Below are 23,188 nucleotides of genomic sequence, written 5' to 3'. Positions count from 1 at the left end.
AGAAGGCAGTTTGGGTTTAGGAAAGGCACTGAAGCCCAACTTGTAGGATTCCAGCAAGATATAGCACATATCCTGGATTCAGGAGGTCAATTGGATTGTATCGCGATTGACCTGTCTAAGGCATTTGATAGGGTAGATCATGGGAGACTACTGGCAAAAATGAGTGCAATTTGACTTGACAAAAGAGTGACTGAATGGGTGCCTCTGTTTCTAGAAAATAGAACTCAGAGAATTAGAGTAGGTGAAGCTTTAACTGTCCCTGTAATAATTAAGAGGGGAATTCCTCAAGGCAGTATTATTGGACCTTTATGTTTTCTTATATATATAAATAATATGAGTAAAGGAGTGGAATCAGAGGTAAGGCTTTTTGCGGATGATGTTATTCTCTACAGAGTAATAAATAAGTTACAAGATTGTGAGCAACTGCAAAATGACCTCGATAATGTTGTGAGATGGACAGTAGGCAATGGTATGAAGATAAACGGGGATAAAAGCCAAGTTGTGAGTTTCACAAAAAGGAAAAGTCCTCTCAGTTTTAATTACTGCGTTGATGGGGTGAAGGTTCCCTCTGGGGATCATTGTAAATACCTAGGTATTATTATAAGGAAAGATCTTCATTGGGATAATCACATAAATATGATTGTAAATAAAGGGTACAGATCTCTGCACATGGTTATGAGGGTATTTAGGGGTTGTTAGTAAGGATGTAAAGGTGAGAGCATATTTGTCTCTGGTGAGACCCCAACTAGAGTATGGTTCCAGTGTATGGGACCCTCACCAGGATTACTTCATTCAGGAACTGGAAAAAATCCAAAGAAAAACAGCTCGATTGGTTCTGGGCGATTTCCGACAAAAGAGTAGCGTTACAAAAATGTTGCAAAGTTTGGGCTAGGTAGACTTGGGAGAAAGGAGACGAGCTGCTCGACTAAGTGGTATGTTCCGAGCTGTCAGTGGAGAGATGGCGTGGGAGGATATCAGTAGACGAATAAGTTTGGGTGGTGTCTTTAAAAGTAGGAAAGATCACAATATGAAGATAAAGTTGGAATTTAAGAGGACAAACTGGGGCAAATGAAGGGTACAGGGAAAAAAGCAGGCAAGTCACTTTTTAATCGAAATTTAGTTTGAGGTGCCATTAGATTCTCCATGGGAAGGACTGTCTGTTAGTCATATGAAACAGGCAAAGAAACAGGTTAGTAATGGGTTTATTTACCTTCAAAGATTTGGCGTGCAGGAAAAGAAGCAGGTAACTCAACTGTTACAGGGGAAAAAACCAGGCAAGTCATCTGCCTCCCAATAGAGAGCAGTGTGATCGCTGAAATATCCCGCCAGTATCTCATCGTAACTCTTGTGAGTCGGTTGTGTTTTTGCATTCTGTTTCTTAGTGCAAGTTATTATTCCAATACTTTGTATTATCGTGACGTGCTGTCATGATGTCAACATTGGCGAATGAAGAAGATTGTATACCACGATATGAGCCTAAGAAACGGAAGAAAACTGGCCGTATTGCAGATGTCGGTAAGAAATTAAGGTTAAGTTCACATGAGATAGGGAATGCTTGCAAGTGCTCTCGTTTTAAATGTTTTGAAGTCACCACTGAAGCAGAAAGAGCTAAAATACTACGCAATTTCAACAGTCTACAAGCACACAATGATCAGAAGGCATATTTGGGAGGGTTAATAACAGTACTACCTGTAAAGCAAAGGAGACCACGCCAGGCAGAAGAAGTTGCAAAATTACGAGATGCTTCATTTGCATATAGGATTCGAGTCGGTGACGGATCTGACCAGAATCATGATATACCAGTTTGTGCAAAAGCATTTTGTGCAATACATGGTATCACAAAGAACAAACTGGAATATTTACAGAAAAGCTTGAAAATGACTGGTTGTCCACCGCGAGATAAGGGAGGTAAACATACATCTCTTCACAGGAAGCTTGACGAATCTACAAGATCATTGATATGCAGTTACATAAACAGCTTTAAAGGCCGACAAAGCCATTATAGCTTAAAGGATTCCAAAAAGAAATATTTGCCTGAAGAGTTGAATGTGAAGAAGATGTTTCTGATGTTTAAAGAATTGAATCCTGCAGTTCATGTATCTTATGAAACCTACAGGTGCATTATGAATGAGGATTTCAACATATCATTTGGATACCCACGTAATGACACATGCACTCGTTGTGACGAATTTTCAGCCAAACTAAAAGCACTGTCCCCAGAAGAGGATAAAGAAGAAATTTAAAAGCTGACAACCTTGAATACTCTTCACAAAAAAGGCTGAATCATTCTACCAACGTGAAAGAGATGCAAAACACAAATCTATGAAATCCAAGAAGATGGAATCAATTTGTATGGATTTCGCCAAAAATGTTCCAATACCAAATATAAGTACCAACGATGTATACTACAAGCGTCAGCTGTCATTGTATTCATTCAACATCCACATTCTCTCTACTGGGAAGTCGGTTTTCTATGTGTACTATGAGGGTATTGGGAAGAAAGGGCCCAACGAGGTTGCCTCCTTTCTCTTTCATTTCATTATGAACTACCTTTATGATGAAGTTGAAGAGCTTCACGTATTTTGTGACTCTGCTGGAGGGCAAAACAAGAATTTCATTATTTTCCGCTTCATGCACTATGTTGTTGATAATCTAATCCATGGCTTAACAAACTTGAAGATCACATTTCCAGAACGAGGACATTCATACATGGAATCTGATAAGGACGTTGGGCTGTGGAGTATGAAAAAAAGAATGGAAACTCCAAACGACTTCATTAGCATGATTGAAAACTCAAGATTGAAACCATCACCTTTCATTGTGGTGACAGTCTGCCAGGAAATGCTATTTGCTTGGAAAGAATTTTTAGATCAGAAATATGTACTTAAATGTCCGTTTAAGACCCAATCCGTCAGGGAACTTGTGGCCTCATCCAACCACCCTTGACTACTGCACTGGCGAGCTTCTTATAATGGCTCTTTCGAATCCAGCATCATAATAAAGGCTGTCAAAGGTGTTTCAACACAGAAGAATGGAGAATTTGAGCTACCTTTTTTGGCCTATTCAGGTAAAATTGTTAATATATTTATCTAATTAACTTCTTTAAATTTCCCGTTAAAATTAGTTGTGTGGAAAATGTGTAACAAATCTCTCAATTGCCCTCAGGTCCTCTTCGTATTTCCAAAGCTAAGTACCAAGATATAATGAGCCTCATGAAATTTTGTGGTCAGCCAGCAGTGAAGTTTTTCCAGGGATTGGCACATGAATGATAAATTGTGAGTTACCATGGCTTTATTATTATTATTATTATTATTATTATTATTATTGAATTCCATTAAAATAATAGTAATTATATCGTCTTACAGTCTTACACACAAAATTATAGGGGCTGACATACCTGGTTTTCTTTCTGTTTAAGGTGAGTTACCTGGTTTTTTCCCTGAAGAAAGTGGTGTATGAGTGAAATTTTTGGCTTTGTTTGATACTCTTGACATTCAGGGCACTAAGCATCCTTTTACTTGGTTCGCTACACCTGAGACTTCAATATTTCACTTTGCTTCAAATAATTACTCTGTTCTCGAAGCACTTATTACGTTTTGAAATTAAAAAACTGTTTCCTGGGTTTCATGAAAAAGTGACTTGCCTGCTTTTATCCCTGCACCCTTCAAATATTCATTTATAGGAAGGGGAGTTAGGGATAGGAATAACCAAGGGAGATGGTCAATAAATTTCCAATTTCTTTGCGATCATTTAAGAAAAGGCAAGGAAAACAACAGATAGGGAATCTGCCTCCTGGGCGACTGCCCTAAATGCAGATCAGTACATTATGTGATAGCAGAACCTTACTGTCTCAGCATTGCTTACGTCCGTAGGCTCATAGTTTGAAGCGCTGCATTGGACGTTGAGGAAACTACGGACATATTCCAAACGCTCTATTTATCACCTAAATATCATGGGAATATGATTTGAATTTATTAATGCCATACTGTTGTGTTGAAATATAACAACGACCAGAAATAGAAGTAGAATTATGTGGATTATAGAGCACATGTCTTGGATTGGATGCTGCCATGTGGTCAGACATTATGTGATTAAAGAATTAAGAATTTTGTGACTCAACGTAAATTACGGTGATCATAACCAAGAACAAGCCCATGCCAGACGAGATTGAAGTAGAGTCATTCTTCAGCTTACAGACTGAACGAGTTGGTCGTGCGCTTATGGTCGCGCAGCTGTGAGCTTGGATTTGAACTCACTGTCGGAAGCCCTGAAGATAGTTTTCCGTGGTTTCCCATTTTCACACCAGGCAAATGCTGGGGATGTTCCTTAACACGTTCCGTGCGGTGGCCCCGAAACATGTTACTCTTCTCCGTCGGTGCGAACTTCTCAGAATTGCGGAGTAAGTAATTACGTCCTAGTTACGAATTTCCGTTAACTAATGGCAACCTAGTGTTCCAATTGAAGTAAAGGATCGAGGCATACTGCTAGTTTTGATCGGCCCACCGGTGACCCGAAGGAAGTTTTTTCATCTTCCATTCATATCGCTTCGGGTCACCCTGAGTCCCGATTGTTGTCTGACCTATATTTTTACGCGGGAATCGCTTAGCGCGGTTACGGCGAATGAAGCCTAGAGTGTTGCTGCCCGCAGATGGTAGATTGTTGTTTAAGGAGTATCACCCTTCTGATATCTGCTTTCTACATTGCTCTTAGGAAAGCCTATAGAGTTTACTGGAGTAGTTATTGATATATTTATTATCTTCCGAATATAATATTTACAAGCAATTTCACGTCCTTTTTAGGTATGGAGCTTTCACATTTGACACACCGGTGGCACGGAAAAGAAAGAGGGTTAGGACAGCACTGGGGTAGGCTTTTAAATAGGCCACGGTCGCTTCCTTCTCACTCCAAGCACTTTCCTAAACTATCATCGCCATACTCTTCGACATGATGTCATTTTGGTGAGTATGATTTGCCAGGCCCCGTGCTGTAGGGGTAGCATGCCTGCCTCTTACCCGGAGGCCCCGGGTTCGATTCCCGGCCAGGCTGGTTCGAGGTCCACTCAGCCTAAGTGATTACAATTGAGGAGCTAGCTAGTGAGATAGCGGCCCCGGTCTCGAGAGCCAAGAATAACGGCCGAGAGGATTCGTCGTGCTGACCACACGACACCTCGTAATCTGCAGGCCTTCGGGCTGAGCAACGGTGCTTGGTAGGCCAAGGCCCTTCCAGGGCTGTTGTGTCATGGGGTTGGTTTTATTCATGATTTTGCTATTGGGCTGAATAGACTCGACCAACTGGCCTATTACTAATCCAGTCACGAACTTGCTAACTGACTGGTGTTTAGATGCGTTAGAAGTTATAAGACCCTCTATAACAAATCTTGAGATTTAAAAGAGATGGTTAGAAGTATTGATACTCATGTTTTGACTGATAGGAAATTATGTTTCCTGTGAAAGGAAGAAATCCATCCCTCAGGCGCTAAAAGACAGTGTCCCACAGGAATACTACTACTATAGACTTAACTTTTTAGTCACCTATTTCCACGTTTCACACGTTTGGAGAGACATAAAGTAGGTCACACATTACACTTCGACGCATTCTGCGCGGACGCGGGATTCGCATCCGGTGGCTGCGCAGCGTCGGTGCTGGTTTGTTGGAGCGACAAAGTGACAGATACTCAAGAAGTGTGACCAACTGTATTTATTGCTCTTCAAAATACCACCCAGATATATGCATCGTAATAAATATTTTGCACCTTCCTAATTCTGATGGTGGCACTCGCACATAGCCACTTAGAAGTAAAATGGTGACGGATATTTTCATTTTTTCTGGGTTACTTTAGGATCTTCTTCATTTTTAAAAAGCGCATACTTTCTGGCTCCAGACAACAAGACATTCACAATTTCATCGTCAAAATACAACTCAAAAAAGTATTTCGGTCAGCATCATATTTCGAAAAGTGGTAAATTTTGCACTAGGGAAATGGACTGTTGTGGGAACTAGGTCCTTCGCCATCCAGATAGTTGGTGGACGAGGTGATGATTTCGCTCTCTTCGCGGGGGGTGAATCATTATAGAACTTCTGTCCGACTCGTTGGCTGAATGGTCAGCGTACTGGCCTTCGGTTCAGAGGGTCCCGGGTTCGATTCCCGGCCGCGTCGGGGAATTTAACCTTCATTGGTTAATTCCAATGGCCCGGGGACTGGGTGTTTGTGCTGTCCCCAACATCCCTGCAACTCTCACACCACATATTACACTGTCCTCCACCACAATAACACGCAGTTACCTACACATGGCAGATGCTGCCCGCCCTCATCGGAGGGTCTGCCTTACAAGGGCTACACTCGGCTAGAAATAGCCACACGAAATTAATAATAATCGACCTTCTGTGCGGAATTTACTGTTTCAGCACTACATCAGGTGGTGCTCGGAGCTGACCTTCCGTTAGGTTATCTGCGAGACCCCCTTCATCTTCCTCAGCCGGATCTTCATCCGATAATCCATTACATTCCGGTGGTTCAATGTATACGGCTTCATGACCAGTATCCTCTTCTTCCATAACACGTAGAACCTCCTCAAGCGTCAAGCCACTCAAATGAAGTTCACGTATCATTAGACGATACATCGCGCTCTCCGCTTGTGTTATGACGTGGATTTTTTAAAATTAAAATCGACAATTATACAATTGAATGACGCATATAAATCATAAACTACAGTATGAATTGCTCTTTAGAATCGCACTTAGAAGTAAGGAGGAGAAAAGGAACAGAGAGGTACGGCAAGCGCCGTGCCGTACCACGGAGTCTGTCCCCTCCTACAACGTATATGCAAACGCTCCTCCAGCCGTCAAGGAGTGGAGGCCCAGCAGTACGCAGATGACATTGCCATGTACACCAGTAAGAGAAGACACGCTCATGCTATCTTCAAGGCGAAAATAAATCCTAACAAAACACAGGCAATTGTTTTTTCAAGCGTCGGCCTAAATTTGGTCATCTCGCTATTAACAATGTCCCACTTTCCCGACCAACAAAATAAATTATCTGACCTTAATAATGGGCCGTTGTTTGTCCTGGAAATACAAAATAGGACAGGTCTTACAACAAACCTGGGCACAGACACCAACTCAGAAATCTCTGTTGGAAAATAAATATATTTACAAGTATTAAGAGAAATATTTACCTATTATGTGTCAGGCCTATCCTGCTGTACGGTTGTGAGGCCTGAGGCTATATTCCCAAAACTTCACGTTCTAAATGTTTTCAAAAACAAGACATTGAGAATGATGTCTAGAGCCCCAGTACGAAAATCTAATAAGAAGATACGACACGAACTTCGTATTCTGATTATTAGATCTAATACTAAAGACGACCAAATCCTCCTTAATCATGCAACCGACTCTTCAAACGGGTCATGAGGACCAAGAAACCGAGCGCAAGATTCAAATATCGAGGGAAAAGGGAAACAAGAAATCTTTCGGCTTTTTCCAAATTTAAACCAAGCGTCACTGAAAATTAGAAGTTTGTTTCTTGAGAAGTGAGGTTGTCCGCCTCTGTGGTGTATTGGTTAGAGTAATTAGCTGCCACCCCTCGGAGGCACGGGTTCGATTCCCGACTCTACCGCGACATTTGAAAAGTGGTACGAGGGCTGGAACTGGGTCCACTCAGCTTCGGGAGATCGAATGAGTATAGGAAGGTTCGACTCCAACCTCAGCCATCCTCAAAGTGGTTTTCCGTGGTTTCCCACTTCTCCTCCAGGCAAATGCCTGGTTGATTCTTAACCTGAGGCCACGGCCGCTTCCTTCCCTTTTCCTTGTTTATCCCTTACGATCTTCCCATCCACCCACAAGACCACTGTTCAGCACAGAAGGTGAGAATACTTGGGCGAGGTACTGGTATTCCTTTCCAGTTGTATCCCCCGACCCAAAGTCTCACGCTCCAGGACACTGCCCTTGAAGCTGTAGAGGTGGGATCCCTCGCCGAGTCCAAGGAAAAAAAAAACTAACCCTGGAGGGTAAACGAACTAAGAAAGAAAGAAAGAAAGAAAGAAAGAAAGAAAGAAAGAAAGAAAGAAAGAAAAAAGAAAGATAGATAGAAAAGAGAAGTGAGGTTTCCGACCTCCTCTAATACACCGACATTAAATACAGCGAGGAGGGGTTACTTTTCTGACGGGAGGCAAAATACTGCCTCTCAGCAAGATCGATTTTCCCCCGCCAGTATAGTAAACAGTAATCATATTAAAAAACACATACACTCTTTACAGGTAAAACAGATATTCATTGTATTCATTCTCATTGTGTAACATTGCTCTTTGTGGTGTCCCACGTTCCGCACTCCATGCGATGGAGCTCTATCTTTACGTGATTCTACGCGTGGTGGACAGTACGAGAAGTAGAAACGATGGCGAGGAACTAAACTAAACGAGGCGTAGTTAATTGACAGAGGCTTGCAGACTGATAGATGTATGTTTTAATGACTTTGCCACTTCTCTCTCTTCCCCACGCCAGCAATAACCTTTCACTGCCAACTTTTATGGAATATTAAAACTCCGCTGTGAGGTCACCAAGGACTCCGAACACAATGTACCATAAAGCGGTGTGACGTTCTTAACGGCCCAAGTATCGGAAAATTTTCATTAAAATGACTCTGTACAAAAGAGAGGCAGTGGAGGTTTAGAAGTGAGTATAAATCATCTAGAATTTGTTTCTCTCTTTTTTTTGTGTGTGTGTGTGTGTGTGGTGGAATGCTTCTGAAGAAGTTGGTAGCCTCACGAGCAGAGCACATTTTAAACTCCTATACTGGAAGGCTGCCCGGCTCCATGGCTAAATGGTTAGCGTGCTGGCCTTTGGTCACAGGGGTCCCGGGTTCGATTCCCGGCAGGAATTGGTCAGTTCCCCTGGAACGGGGACGGGGTGTACCTGTCGTCTTCATCATCATTTCATCCTCATCACGACGCTCAGGTCTCTACGGGAGTCAAATTAAAAGACCTGCAGCTGGCGAGCCGAACTCCTCGGATACATCCCGGCACTAAAAGCCATACGCCATTTCATTTCATACTGGAAGGCTACTTGGATCCTCAACAACTGCTGCATTTGTCCTTCGTGCCGGATGTTCGAAGTTTCTTGTCTTGCGAATGTTACTGCTTACATTTTGGCCGTTCACTTATACAGGATTCTGACCAGGAATTCCATTCCTTGTCAGTTGCATAGATTCCTCGTCGGTGGTGAGCATAACATTGTACAAATTATTTTGACCTGTTTCAAGTGAATGAAATAAGCTACCGTAATGCCACGTAGAGCCATCAGTATGTGCTCGAATACGTTTGCCGGAAGTGTGAGGTACCGTATGTCTCTTCATGTGGGCAGGAAGGTCCGATACTTCGAAAATTAGAGGTACCGGCAAAGGAAAGACAAGGACCATAAAGGGCGTGAAGGATGAAAAGAGTGTGAACATGTAACCGAAGAAAAGTGGCAGAGTTGGTTCAGTGACTGGTTTCGACGTATGGAGAATTGTATTGTGTGTGGCGGAAATTATTTTGAAAAAGTCTAAAGCGTTCGCTCACATTGCAAAACTTTCCTAGTGCCCTCACCATAACAGGGGTGTCCAGCCAACTGTTTTTGCGTATTGCAAAACTTTCTTAGTGTCCTTTGTACGTTGTTCGAGCATATATCTTCGCGCCTAGCGGAGGCACCGTGCAGGTCATGGAGGCCCTTGGGTGAGCGGAAGGTAAAGGTTTAACGTCAGCATTTCAGAGACAGAATGGTTAGTGGACCTGGTACCCGTTCCTGTCCCGCTCCTGAAGAGGACATCTCGTTTCTTAAATTGTTCCACTTGCTGACGGGGAATCGAACGTTTTTCCGGGTATGAATGTACATGCGATGAAAAGTAAAGTTGTAAGTTTCACCAAGCGGAAAAGTCCTCTCAGTTTTAATTACTGTGTTGATGGGGTAAGAGTATCTCATGGGAAACAATGTAAGTATAAGGAATGATCTTATTGGGGTAATCACATTAACGAGGTAGTTAAGAAAGGGTACAAATCTCTGCACATGGTTATGAGGATATTTAGGGGTTGTAGTAAGGATGTAAAAGAGAAGGCGTATAAGTCTGTGGTAAGACCGCAGTTAGAGCATGGCTCCAGGGTATGAGACCCTCACCAGGATTACTTGATAAGAGAACTGGAAAAACTCCAAAGAAAAGCAGCTCGATTTGTTCTGAGTGATTTCCGATAAAAGAGTAGCGTTACAGAAGCGTTGCAAAGTTTGGGCTGGGAAGACTTGGGGGAAAGGAGACGAGCTGCTCGACTAAGTAGTATGTTCCGAGCTGTCAGTGGAGAGATGACGTGGAATGACATTAGTAAACGAATAAGTTTGAGTGGTGTTTTTAAAAGTAGGAAAGATCACAATATGAAGATAAGGTTGGAATTCAAGAGGACAGATAGGGCCAAATATTCATTTATAGGAAAGGGAATTAGAGAAAGAAATCATTTACCAAAAGAGATCTGCGATTAACGTCGAACTTATTTCAAATCGATTAAGGAAGACTAGGAAAACAACTGACAGGGAATCTGCCACCTGTGTGACAGCATGTCAGTGGTGATTGCGAACAGCTCCGAGCCACGCAACAATTTTCAGCAGTTAATTTGATTATTGCCTTTACATTTGATAACTGATCATTTAAATCTGTCCCTTGTTAGAAGTGCGAATGTTCTCAGGAGAACGATGGGTTCTGTCCCTGTGCAGTAAGCTGAGTCCCTGTACTTCTGCTGCGTGTTTCCACTCTGAATGTGCTTGTCATGTGTTACTGCTCCGGGCTGGACACTCCCTGAAGAAGTTGGAGGGAGAAGAAAACCTATAACGCTGTTTCCTTGTAACGATATTGAAACGGAATTGAATCAGTGAATAGAAGTGAAAATCAAATGATATTCAAGTCACCGAAACTCATATTTGGAGTAAGTGAACTGCACATATTTTTGGAAATAACATCTAAGTGTTTTCACACGTTTGGTCACAATTTGAGTGTTGGAGGATTGATAACGAACAGGGATGACAAACTAACCACTTCATGTCCGTATCGATATGACAATATGACAGATCGAGGACGGAGAACACTGGCACGGACCCACACCCAAGATAGCGGGAAGTAAAGACGGAAATCCACAGACAGGGATCGTGTTGCAAGCTGCCCAATTGTTTAGTTCGTGGAGAAGTGACATCTAAGCACGTCCCAACATTAAGTTGCAAGAGCATTTAAACTTTGGACAATAAGGAATCCACCTTTAGTAATAAAATTATAACACCGAGCTCGATAGCTGTAGTCAATTAAGTGCGGCCAGTATCCAGTAATCGGGAGACAGTGGGATCGAGCCCCACTGTCGGCAGCCCTGCAGATGGTTTTCCGTGGTTTCCCATTTTCACACCGGGCAAATCCCGGGGCTGTACCTTAATTAAGGCCACGGCTGCTTCCTTCCAATTTCTAGGCCTTTCCTAGCCCATCGTCGCCGTATGACATATCTGTGTCGGTGCGACGTAAAGCAAATAGCAAAAAAAAAAAAAAAAAATCACAAGTTAACCAGTGTTTATTCAAACACGCTTTCGAGCAGGAACACAAAGGAAGACTTTAAAAGACGTTTTTATATTTTTAATTGGAAGTTTAACCATTTTTAATAGTATTTTAATTAAGGATAAATTTAATACTTTTTAAGCACCCCTCCATCCCCACTCCTCCCGCCACACTACCATCATCCTTCCCCATTAGACAAAGTCATACGTTTCCATGAAAAGAGATCAAGGCTGTGGCAGCACCAGCGTGAACCACAGAAACTATAATTGTATTCCTTGGACCTTTCTGGTATGAGTGATTTGTTTACATTGTGTAATCTTCTTTGTATGCATCCTGTGTTTTAGAAGCTCTGTCCATATAGTATGGGACGGAATAATAAAATATAGATCAAATAAAAAGGTTAAACGGGATATCTGCTGTTTAATCATACGATATTTGACATCTGGCGACCGTGACAGCACTCGTCTGTGGTAGTGGAGTTGCTGTTTCACTGAACCTTGTTTGTGCTTTCGGGTTCGGTTGTTATTGACTATCGTCTATTCTTTCGGAGTAGTTATTTATTCCGACCATCGCGATGACGACTGTGGAAAAAGAAGATATTTGGAAATTGGCCGTGAAGAAGCGTGGAATTTTAAGGTCAGTATTCACGAAGCACTATAATGCCGTCATAGAAATGATGAGTAAACAAGTCGTTGTGGACGAAGTTGTCACTAAGCTTTCTGTAGTTGAAGTCAGGTTTGACGATATTGTGGCTCTCGATAATAATATACAGGATTTCTTTTATTTAAGCGAGTATACCGACGAGGAAATATTACAAGTTGGAGATAGTTGATGGGTATAAAGAGAAGTATTGTACACTGAAAGGCGAGGTTGATGAACTGAAGAAGTCCCAAGTAAATGTGGCACGATCTGTTTCCGAGTCATGTGATTCGGGAAGACATAGACATAGGCTACCGAAGTTGGAACTGGCTAGTACGGTGGCGAGATCTCCCTGTGGATTGGGTTCTGAGCACAGTTTTCCCATATTGATAGCGACCCGGAACTTAGTAACGAGGAATAATTCCAATAACTTTTACAGGCCGCAGTGCCTAAATCGAGAGCCAGATCCATTGTAGAAAGTTTTCCGCCTTCAGGCGAGAATTATGACAAAGCGATTCGACCATTGAAGGAGAGGCTCGTTCGTAAGGACATCTTGGTACAATATTACATTAGGGAATTGTTGAAACTAGTTACTGGTCATAAGAACATGAAACTGTCAGTACTGTATGATAGATTGGAAGCACAATTACGTGCATTAGAAACATTGGAGATAATACCATTCTCTTCCCGTTAATGAAGTCATGTTTGCCACTAGAAATGTTGAAGCAGTAGGAGCGTGTCAATGGAGACTGTGGTAGGACATCAGAGGAAGAGATGTATAATTTAATTACATTTATCAGGCGAGAGGTAAGACGAAAGAGCGTGTGGCCTCCTCACTTTCATCTATCCTACCCGACCTTTCTTGGTCAACTCTTGTTCTTTTCCGACCCCGACGCTATTCGGCTTGCGAGGGCTAGGGAGTCTTTCATTTTCACGCCCTTCGGGGCCCTTGTCTTCCTTTGGCCGATATCTTCATTTTTCGAAGTGTCGGACCCCTTCTAATTTTTCCCTCTGATTAGTGTTATATAGAGGATGGTTGCCTAGTTGTACTTCCTCTTAAAACAATAATCATCATCACGACCTTGCTAATAATCTTTTCGGTACTTCTAACTCGCAACCAATGGATAGAGGAAATTATTCTCCTTGTGAGACTCAGCCATGAGCTACCGCAGCTGACTTAGCCAGTCTCTGTCTTACGAATCAGTGCCAATTTTGTGAGGGCAAGCCAGTACCACTGACTGCCAGAAGGCCATGACCATGTCTATTGATGAGAAATGGAAGCTTCTGGCTCAGGCTGGTTGTTGTTTCGCCTGCATCTTGCAAATCGATGTCGGGTGAGGTGTAGTTCTAGTAGAGGGCGACACATTCTGGTGATGTGTAGCAAAGTCACGGCCAGTTCAGAGGTAGGAAAGGGAGACGTTGTGGCACGCCCTTCTTCGGAATTGGATCTCCTTACTATTAATGATAATCTGATTTTTGGTGTCTCACATGAAGTGTTCTTGCAGTCCTTCGCTGCTATTCTGTACAATGGTGCTATGCAGCGAAGGGTTCGTGTTTTAACAGACAATGGATCACAACGCTCCTACTTGGCGAGATAAATGAAGTATGATGTCATTGGTGAAGAAAGTCTGATTCATTCTCTGTTTGGATGCTGTAAACTCGGACCGGTCAAGCACCGATGTTATAAAGCTCATCTACGAGGGTTAAATAGAGACTTCGCCTGTAGGTTTTAAGTACTGGATCAAGACAGCATTGCTTCGATTATCCCGTTGGCCAAGCCCAGCGTGAAAATGGAGGAAGAGCTTCAACAATTAGGTATCAAGCTCATTGAAGACGTGCCTGGGCCCATAGATGTACTGCTGATATCGCGGGCAAGATTTGGTCGGGCAACATAGTAATTCTTTCTTATGGTGTTGTGGCTGTGGAAACTTTATTTGGCTGAACTCTAATGGGCAGTGACACTGCCTTCGTGATTTCCAAGCCGTACTGTAGCTCTGATGACGTCACGCTTTGGGTGGGACTTGGAGGCGATACGCATCCGCTCCGCTTGAATTACACACTCGTTTAAATTATTTAAGAAACTATTAATAACACCTTATAAAACCAAATACTATTCTTAAATATTTGTTAGTTCTGACATACAATGCATATCCTTCCCCGTAACGTTCTATTTCTCGCGTACATCCGTTCGTTTCCGTGAGTACAGGCTAACACTTTGGGACATATTCTTGCGTTTCTATACATTTTCTAGTCAACTGGAACATTCACATCATACACACTGATAGAAAACAAGCAACCAATTACCAATATAATATGCTACAAATATAAATTATTTCTGTACCACCAATTCAGTACCTACAAGAGAGATTACGAGTAAGCTAACCTCCAACAATAACAAAACATTTACTGTCACTGTCATGAAATTCAGTTACTGTTTCAAAAAAGTAGTATTTTAAACAGCAAATAATGCCTATGCAATTATTTTCATATTCAGTTTTCATGGAATAACCCTGTTCCATTGCCTATGATATGAAATTTGATAGTAAAAATCTCAGCAGAATTATTTCACAACACATTTCTACCTAAAATGGTAAAATGCATAAATTGTACTTAAATATACAGATACACCGATTTCAAATAAGCCGTAAGTCTGATTACATAAAAATATATCTAACGTTACCCATGTTCTTGATATAATGAGAAATTTTAACTCACCATCTGGACGAGACACTATTATTTCCCTCAGGATTTAGTCTTCAGAAAATTGGTTGATTCACACAACTGTTTGGTGATTAACTATTAATTTTTCCCTAAGAATAGCCTTCTTCCATAACCTAACTCTTTCTTCATCAGAAGAAAACACAAATACTGGAGTGTACTGTCCTCGTTTATAATTTGCTATGCAGCCAGGCACACAGCAACTCTTAGCATGGTGATTTCTCTCACTGATAACCTTAATTCAATTACAGTATATACACATCGCAGTTGATAATAAAACCCTGAATGCACTAATTCAATTAATTTTACACTAAGGATATAACATTACACAAATAAACTACAAAAATTAAAGCACGGCAGAGCGATATCCTTAACCTATAGCCTCACATGATTACACGCTCACACTAAGTTTTCTTCACTAATTGAGGACTTTTCACTTAATAATGCAGTCGACAACGCCTCAGTCTGATTTATATTGGAGTAAACATGCGGCCAACGTTAAAAATTTCAATAAAACAGCGAAGAATTCACATGTAATTAAACTAACTCACTTGCTAAACTTCCCCCCTAACAATCAGCTGATTGCTTTCCCGCGCTTGCTACAGTATGGCCTGTACTTCACGAAGGCAGTGGCAGTGACAAGAAGATACCCATTGCTAGCTGCTGTACCAATATTGCCACAACCTACACTATGACAACTACAATTGATGAGGAGATTTCTGATGTGTGGAAACTTGAGGCCATTGGTATCTGTGGCCCAGCTGAGAAGCAGGATCGAACTGCTTTGAACCATTGTAAGAGAACTGTTGAATATGTGGACGGTCGATACCAGGTTCGACTTCCATGGTCCCTTGTTTCAGAATTGTCCTCTAATCTTGAAGTGGAGGAGGGTTAGCTGATGAGGACAACAAGAAAGATGCGCCGATCCAACAATTTATTTGAAGATTACGATTCGGTATTTCATGAATGGTTGAAGCTTAACATCATTGAGAAGGTGAACATGTCCTCGGACACTCCCGGCACTAAAAGCCATACGCCATTTCATGTTTTCATTGAGAAGGCACAGGAGAATAGTAAGGGACACTATTTGCCCCGTCGTCCAGTGGTAAAAAGGCTAGCAGTACCACAAAGGTGCGTCCCGTCTTTGACGCCTCTGCAAACATTGCTGGTTCTCCTTCTCTTAATGAATGCTTGGAGCAAGGACCGAATCTCATTGAGTGTTACCCGACATTTTGATGCGATTTCGAGAGAAAACCGTGGGTGTCTCAGCGGACATTTAGAAAGCCTTTCTACAGATTGCGGTACATCCTGATGATGGAGACTGTCTCAAGTTTCTGCGGTAGGACCGTGACGGCAGGTTAATGACATTGAGACACTCCCGCGTGGTTTTCGGGGTGACGTGTAGCCCATTCCTCTTGGCCGCAATTCTCGATCACCATCTCAGTAAATGCATTGAGAGTTACCCTATAGAAGATGGTGCTAGGATGAACAAATTGAAAACCAGATTCTATGTTGATAATTTAGCTATGATGCAGACAGTCCTTCAGAGGCTGAGTATCTGCGGACTCTTGATACATGTGTTATGGCAAAAGCAGGAATTAATCTCAGAGGGTGGGAGTTCTCAGATGACTCTGCTGAAGAGTCGGATCCTATGCCAGGGCTGAAATGGGATCGTAAGAGTGACAAGCTCAGTCTTAACATCAGTTGGTGGGAGAAGGCTACTCAGGTGGGCTGTTTTACAAAGAGGAACCGTATCTCCATGCCACAGAGAATATTCGAACGAATTGCTTTTAGCGGACCTTCAACTTTGAGTTTGAAGCTGATGTTACAGAACCTACGGGAGAAGAAATCGAACTGGGACGATCCTATATATGATGAAAAGATTTTTAATGCTTGGCTTCAACGAGTTCCTCTGTTCAAAGAAATAACCATCCTTCGAAATATTGGGGCGTCTCATGATCGTTCACTGCACCTTTTCGTTGACGCAAGTTACAAGGCGTATGCTGCTTGCGTACTTTTGCGCAGTGAAACTGAAGAGGGAGATGTCATAATCAATTTGGTGGTGTCTAAGTCGAGAGTTGCGCCATCTAAGAAACTTACGATGCCACGAATAGAGTTGATGGCAGCTACCATCGGAGTGAGATTACTGAATTCTGTTCGAGATGCCATCCCCCTGTGGGTGGGGGCGGTAGAATAACACCCGCGGTATCCCCTGCCTGTCGTAAGAGGCGACTAAAAGGGGCCCCAGAGGCTCTGAACTTTGGAGCGTGGGATGGCAACCACGGGTCCCTTAGCTGAGTCCTGGCATTGCTTCCACTTACTTGTGTCAGGCTCCTCACTTTCATCTATCCTATCCGACCTCTCTTGGTCAACACTTGTTCTTTTCCGACCCCGACGGTATTACGTATGGAGGCCTAGGGAGTCTTTCATTTTCACGCCCTTCGTGACCCTTGTATTTCTTTGGCCGATACCTTCATTTTTCGAAGTGTCGGACCCCTTCCATTTTTTCTCTCTGATTAGTGTGATATAGAGAATGGTTGCCCAGTTGTAGTTCCTCTTAAAACAATGATCACCAACACCACCATTCGAGATGCCATTGGTTGGACCACTCAATCCATTCATGCATAGAGAGATCCGAGCACTGTGCTTGCCTGGATCCGAAGAGAAGAAGAGTGGTCAGTCTTTGTCAGGAATCGCGTCAAGGAGATGCGAAAATTAACTCAGGGGGTTGAGTGGATGCACATCCCTGGTCCTTTGAATCCAGTTGACCTCCCTTCTAGAGGATCTCGTCGTTTCACATTGGTGCGATGGGCCCCCATGGTTGAGACAACATCACGATTTTTGGCCTCTGTCTTCCTGTACAGACGTTGAGGAAGAAGTGATCAGCGAAAAGCTTAAGAAAAGAAACTTGCCACTATGTTGAGTAATTTTCAGTCCTGAAATTTAGGTGGGAGGATGTTGCAGCAAGAGCGTGAACCACAGAACTATAATTGTATTCCTTGGACCTTTCTGGTGAGTGTTTTGTTTTCATTGTGTAATCTTCTTTGTATCCATCCTGTGTTTTAGAAGTTCTGTTCATATAGTATGGGACGGAATAATAATATATGGATAAAATAAGAAAGGATAACGGGGATATCTGCTGTTTAATCATACAATATTTGAGAAAGGCTGCTAAGAGAACATATAATGTGTAACTTTCATATTTTTATACCTAAGCATAAATGAATGTAGCTAATGATGACTGCGAAGCATCGAAGCATGTACTACGAATAATTTTATAAAATTGCCAAAGGCAAATAAAGGTATCAGTTAGGTGGTTAAATAATTATTTGATTCTGAGATGGAACAAGGATGTACCACAGAGATGTAAAGAAATAATCTACAAGACTTATTTTGTCCCAATTTTGACATATGAATTCCCCCTGTGGGTGGGGGCGGTAGAATAACACCCACGGTTTCCCGTGCCTGTCGTCAGAGGCGACTAAAAGGGGCCCCAGAGGCTCAACTTTGGAGCGTGGGATGGCAACCACGGGTCCCTTAGCTGAGTACTGGCATTGCTTCCACTTACTTGTATCAGACTCCTCACTTTCATCTATCCTATCCGACCTATCTTGGTCAACTGTTGTTCTTTTTCGACCCTGGCGGTATTACGTATGGAGGCCTAGGGAGTCTTTCATTTTACGCCCTTCGTGGCCCTTGTCTTCCTCTGGCCGATATCTTCATTCTTCGAAGTGTCGGATCCCTTCCATTTTACCCTCTGATTAGTGTTATATAGAGGATGGTTGCCTAGTTGTACTTCCTCTTAAAACAATAATCACCACCACCACCACCACCACCACCTCAGGCTCCTCACTTTCATCTATCCTATCCGACCTCTCTTGGTCAACTCTTGTTCTTTTCCGACCCCGACGGTATTACGTATGGATACCTAGGGAGTCTTTCATTTTCAGGCTCTTCGTGGCCCTTGTCTTCCTTTGGCCGATAGCTTCATTTTTCGAAGTGTCGGACCACTTCCATTTTTTCTCTGTGATTAGTGTTATATAGAGTATGGTTGTCCAGTAGTACTTCCTCTTAAAACAATAATCACCGCCACCACGTGACATATGAATCAGAAACGTGGGTGATGAAGGAGAGAGATAAAAGTAGAATACAAGCAGTGGAAATGAAGTTTCAGAGGTGTCGAGTAGGTTTAACGAGTAAGAAACGAGCGAGTTCGGGAAATGGTAAATGAGGTACCCCTACAGGAAAAGATAGAAAAATCAAGGCTGCAGTGGTATGGACATGTTAAGAGAATGGGAGAAGAGAGGTTACCAAGAAAGCAGAAGAAGAAATAACTATTTGTTTTTTTTACAATTGTCTTTACGTCGCACCGACACAGATAGGTCTTATGGCGACGATGGGATGTGGGCTAGGAGTGGGAAGGAAATGGCCGTGGCCTTAATTAGGGTACAGCCCCAGCATTTGGCGTTGATGGGAAGGAGACCTAGAGGAAGACCGAGGGACAGATGGCTGAGAGGTGTAAAGAAAAGCATCGAGACAAGAGGAGGGAACTGGACGACAGTGAGAGAAGACAAGTGGTGGCTGGACAAAAAAGCGATGGAGAGGCTTATGTTCCAAGCAGACCCAGCCTGTGGTTGGAAACTGTTCCAGATGATGATGAAGGTCACAATTTATTTTCTTGTCATTGAAGAACATGATTGTGTAAGTACTTACACACCCACCCCGCGCTGCAGATTCAGCCCCTCTTCTCGCTGACGAATGTTACACAACTATTAAGTAAAGCAATACCGAAAGGCATTATTTGAGCCAGAGATAAACAAGCTTCGTGTTTTTGATAGTTTCATAATGAACCCATACCCAGAACAATGTGAATACTCTAGAATAGAACTGAACGTCGACAACGTGTCACGTCATAACGTTCCATGTTTAGTATATTTTATAATGTTGTATCATAAATATATTATTATTATTATTATTATTATTATTATTAATTTCACATTTTCATGGAATAAATAACTATTTCTTTTTTACAATTGGCTTTACGTCGCACCGACACAGATAGGTCTTATGGCGACGATGGGATGTGGTCTAGGAGTGGGAAGGAAGTGGCCGTGGCCTTAATTAGGGTACAGCCCTAGCATTTTCCGTGTGTGAAAATAAGAAACCACGGAAAACCACCTTCAGGGTTGCCGACAGTGGGGTTCGAACCCACTACCTACCGGATGCAAGCTCAGAGCTGCGCGCCCCTAATCGCACGGCCCGGTAATCACTAATGTGCAAAGAACAGAACCTTAGTTTTGTTTGAAGACACAGTTCTTGCGAAGGGGAGAGACACTCTTCTCAAGTTCGCGAGGCGCGCTATAATCGATATGTTTAGCCATGAGCAGTCTTTATATACATTTGCGACCCGTTGCGCGCAGAGTGACTTTAAGTCGGAATTTTCCTTTTTGAGATTTTCTTGGGCCCGCCTCTGTGGTGTAGTGGTTAGTGTGATTAGCTGCCACCCCCGGAGGCCCCGGTTCGATTCCCGGCTCTGCCACGAAATTTGAAAATTGGTACGAGGGCTGGAACGGGGTCCAGTCAGCCTCGGGAGGTCAACTGAGTAGAGGTGGGTTCGATTCACACCTCGGCTATCCTCAAAGTGATTTTCCATGGTTTCCAACTTCTCCTCCAGGCAAATGCCGGGATGGTACCTAACTTAAGGCCACGGCCGCTTCCTTCCTTCTTTTTCGTCTATCCCTTCCAATCTTCCCATCCCCCAGCAAGGCCCCTGTTCATCATAGCAGATGAGGCCGCCTGGGCGAGGTACTGGTCATCCTTCCCAGTTGTATCCTCCGACCCAGAGTCTGAAGCTCCAAGACACTGCCCTTGAGGCGGTAGAGGTGGGATCCCTCGCCGAGTCTGAGGGAAAACTGACACTGGAGGATAAACAGGTAAAGGAGAAGAAGAAGAAGAAGAATGTGTTACGTCCCACTAACTACTTTTACGGTTTCCGGAGACTTAAAGAAAAAGAATTCACGCTTCTAGCTGCAATACTTCAGAAAACTACTGCTATTAACAAGCCTGTATTTTGAGAAAAACTCAGTTACAGCTTTCACTAATTTTCTTACCATATTGTACAAAGATTTCATGACATCGAGAGGGGAAGACTCGAGCTGCTGCGTAACTTAGTTTGATAAGAAGATTCATAGATAGAGCAAGAAGTAAAAACATAGAAATGCATTTTTTGCACCCATGGTACTTTCGTTCAGTTTTACTGTACCATTTCCATTGCCGACCTTGGGTCTCTTTCCGCGCAACGTGAAGAAATTCGTTTTTCTTCTATTCTCCAGGAGGTTCCCGGAAGACTTTCCTCATCAAATTATTGCTGATCATGCCTATAAATAAATCACTGGAAAAGGCTGATTGACTTTCAAATGGGCAGTTTAATGAAGTCTGTTCGAGAGTAGCGAATCACCTAACAACGTATTTTTAACACCATGTGGAAGAACATCCAACGTCGTTCACTGAGAAGTTTTATAAACAAAAGGAATCTCATTCAACCGCGTTCTTCCTAAGTACACAACTACCCTAAGGCTCACGATTTCGTCCGGCAAGAAGGTCTGTCGAAAGTAAAACTATGTACGCACTAGGCAAGGAGGCCTGTCGAAAGTAAAACTATGTACGCACTAGGCTAGGAGGCCTGCCAAAAATAAAACTATATATGCACTAGACAAGGGGGCCTGTCGAAAATAAAACTATGTAGGCACTAGGCAAACAGGCCTGCCGAAAATAAAACTATGTAGGGTCTAGGCAAGGGGACCTGCCGAAAATAAAACTATATAGGGACTAGTCAAGGGGGACTGCCGAAAAAAACTCTGTAGGCAATAGGAAACGAGGCCTGCCGAAAATAAAACTATGTAGGGACTAGGCAAGATGACCTGCCGAAAATAAAACTATATAGGGACTAGTCAGGGGGGACTGAAGAAAATAAAACTCTGCAGGCACTAGGAAACGAGGCCTGCCGTAAATAAAACTATGTAAACACTAGGCAAGGGGCCGGCCGAAAATAAAACTATATAGGCAGTAGTCAAAGGGGCCTGCCGAAAACAAAACTATATAGGGAATAGTCAAGGTGGCCTGCCGAAAATAAAACTGTATAGGGACTAGCTAAGGGGGCCTGCCAAAAATAAAACTATATAGGAACTAGTCAAGGTGGCCTGCCGAAAATAAAACTCTGTAGGCACTAGGCAAGGGGACCTGCCGGAAATAAATATATATAGGGAATAGTCAAGGGGGACTACCGAAAATAAAACTATATAGGGACCAGTCAAGGGGACCTGCCGGAAATAAAACTATATAGGGAGTAGTCAAGGCGGCCTGCCGAAAATAAAACTATATACGGATTAGTCAAGGGGGACTGCCGAAAATAAAACCATGTAAGCACTAGGCAAGGAGGCTTTCCGGAAATAAAACTATATAGGCACTAGGCAAGGGAACCTGCTGAAAATAAAATATATAGGCACTAGCCAAGGAGGCCTTCCGAAAATAAAACTATTTAGGCACTAGGCAAGGGAACCTGCTGAAAATAAAACTATTTAGGCACTAGGCAAGGGAACCTGCTGAAAATAAAACTATTTAGGCACTAGGCAAGGGAACCTGCTGAAAATAAAACTATTTAGGCACTAACAAGGGAACCTGCTGAAAATAAAATATATAGGCACTAGCCAAGGAGGCCTTCCGAAAATAAAACTATTTAGGCACTAGGCAAGGGAACCTCCTGAAAATAAAACTATTTAGGCACTAGGCAAGGGAACCTGCTGAAAATAAAACTACTTAAGCGCTAGGCAAGGGAACCTGCTGAAAATAAAACTATTTAGGCACTAGGCAAGGGAACCTGCTGAAAATAAAACTATTTAGGCACTAGGCAAGGGAACCTGCTGAAAATAAAACTATTTAGGCACTAGGCAAGGGAACCTGCTGAAAATAAAACTACTTAAGCGCTAGGCAAGGGAACCTGCTGAAAATAAAACTATTTAGGCACTAGGCAAGGGAACCTGCTGAAAATAAAACTATTTAGGCACTAGGCAAGGGAACCTGCTGAAAATAAAACTAATTAGGCACTAGGCAAGGGAACCTGCTGAAAATAAAATATATAGGCAATAGCCAAGGAGGCCTTCCGAAAATAAAACAATTTAGACACTAGGCAAGGGAACCTGCTGAAAATAAAATATATAGGCACTAGCCAAGGAGGCCTTCCGAAAATAAAACTATTTAGGTAATATGCAAGGAGGCCTGTCG

Source organism: Anabrus simplex, chromosome 1, assembly GCF_040414725.1.
Source record: "Anabrus simplex isolate iqAnaSimp1 chromosome 1, ASM4041472v1, whole genome shotgun sequence".
Taxonomy (NCBI): domain Eukaryota; kingdom Metazoa; phylum Arthropoda; class Insecta; order Orthoptera; family Tettigoniidae; genus Anabrus; species Anabrus simplex.
Note: the sequence above shows the minus strand (reverse complement) of the source record.